The following is a 2500-nucleotide window of genomic DNA, read 5'->3' on the forward strand; positions in this document are numbered from 1 at the left end:
CTTTCCTGGCAGCTCCATATTCAGCATCCAAACCGTCCAACTTGAGCAATCGTTCCTAATCTTGCTCTTCTTCGTTACTCCCAGTGAAAATGTTAGCATCCTCAACTCTGCCACCTCCAGCTCCGCCTCCTGCTGTCTTTTCGTCAGTGCCACTGTCTCTAAATCATATAACGTAGCTGGTCTCACGACCATCTTGTTAACCTTCCCTTTAACTCTTGCTGGTACCCTTCTGTCCTGACACTCTTCTCCACCCACTCCACCCTGCCTGCCCGTCTGCCTGCCTGCCTGCCTGCCTGCACTCTCTTCTTCACCTCTCTCCTGCACTCCCCGTTACTTTGGACAGTTGACCCCAAGTATTTAAAGTGAAATGCCTTTGTCACCTCCTCACGCGTAGGTATTCCGTCTTGGTCCTACTGACTTTCATTCCTCTTCTCTCCAGTGCATACCTCCACCTCTCCAGGCTCTCCTCACAATGAACTGCACCCTACTGTCGCTACAGATGACAATGTCATCCGCGAACATCATCGTCCATGGAGACTCCTGCCTGATCTTGTCCGTCAACCTGTCCATCACCGTTGCAACCAAGAAAGGGCTCAGAGCCGATCCTTGATGTAATCCCACCTCCACCTTGAACCCATCTGTCATTCCAACCACGCACCTCAGCATTGTCACACTTCCCTCATACATAGCCTGCACCACTCCTACATACTTCTCTGCAACTCTTGACTTCCTCCTACAATATCACACCTCCTCTCTCGGCACCCTGTCGTATGCTTTCTGTAAATCTACAAAGACACAATGCAAGTCTTTCTGGCCTTCTCTATACTTCTCAATCAACCAACCCTTTCTCTCTCTCTCTCTCTCTCTCTCTCTCTCTCTCTCTCTCTCTCTCTCTCTCTCTCTCTCTCTCTCTCTGTCTCTCTCATTTTCTTCATTTATCAGCCCGTCAAAGTAGTCCTTCCACTTCGTAGCACACTCTCCTCGCTTGGCAGCACATTTCCATCTGTATCTTTGATCGCCCTAACTTGTCGCACATCCTCGGCAGCTCGGTCTCTCTGTCTAGCCAATCTGTACAAGTCTTTTTCTCCTTCCTTAGTGTCTAACCTGTCATACAGCTCACCGTACGACTTTTCCTTTACCTTTGCCACCTCTCTCTTTGCTTTACGCTGCATCTCCTTGTACTCCTGTGTACTTTCTTCATCTCTCTGACTATCCCACTTCTTCTTTGCCAACCTTTTCCTCTGTATACTTTGCTCTACTTCCTCCTTCCACCACCACCACCACCACCGCCAAGTCTCCTTGTCTTCCGATGACACACCAAGTACCTTCCTAGCTGTCTTCCTCACTATTTCTGCAGCGCTTGCCCAGCCATCTGGCAACTCTTCACTACCACTCAGTGCCTGTGTTAACTCCTGCCTGAACTCCACACAACAGTCTTCCTTCTTCAACTTCCACCATTTGATCTTCGGCTGTGTCTTCACTCGCTTCCTCATGTTGGTCTCCAAAGTCATCTTACAGACCACCATCCGATGCTGCCTAGCTACGTTCTCCCCTGTCACCACCTTGCAGTATGCAATCCCTTTTACATCGCGCCTTCTACACAAGATATAGTCCACCTGTGTGCACTTTCCTCCACTCGTATACGTCGTCACCCTGTGCTCCTCCCTCTTCTTGAAATATGTATTCACCTCAGCCATTTCCATCCTTTTCGCAAAATCGAACACCATCTGTCCTTCCACATTTCTCTCCTCGATTCCATACCTTACCATCAACTCCTCACCACCTCTGTTCCCTTCAGCAACGTGTCCATCGAAGTCCGCTCCAATCACCACTCCCTCCTCCTTGGGTACCCTTTCCACCACGTCGTCCAACTCAACTCCAGAATTCTTCTTTTTCGTCCATCTTACACCCGACTTGCGGGGCATATGCGCTGATAACCGTCAGCAATACACCTTCGATTTCCAGCTTCATAATCCTCACTCTGTCTGACACTGTGTTCACCTCCAGCACGCTCTTGACATACTCTTCCTTCAGAATGACCCCTACCCCATTTCTCCTCCCATTCGCACCATGGTAGAAGAGTTTGAACCCACCTGCGATACTCCTGGCCTTACTCCCCTTCCACCTTGTCTCTTGTCACCTTTCTTCTTTCCATCACGTCAGCCAGCTCTCTCCCTTTACTAGCCATAGTGCCAACATTCAAAGTTCCGACTGACTCTCACCTCCACACGCCTACCCTTCCTCCTCTCTAGCTGCCTCTGGACATGCCTTCCCCCTCTCCTTTTCCTTCGCCCAACAGTAGCCTAGTTTCCACCGGCACTCCGCTGGTTAACAGTACCGATGGCGGTCGTCGGTAACCCGAGCCTCGACCGATCCGGTATGGAAATCTTATTTATGATCCGCATATTTGATTTGGCAAAGATTTGACGCCGGATGCCCTTCCTGACGTAACCCTCCCCATTTGTCCGGGCTTGGGACCTGCACTAAGAATGCACTGGCT

This window comes from Lampris incognitus, unplaced genomic scaffold (genome assembly GCF_029633865.1).
Source record: "Lampris incognitus isolate fLamInc1 unplaced genomic scaffold, fLamInc1.hap2 scaffold_329, whole genome shotgun sequence".
Taxonomy (NCBI): domain Eukaryota; kingdom Metazoa; phylum Chordata; class Actinopteri; order Lampriformes; family Lampridae; genus Lampris; species Lampris incognitus.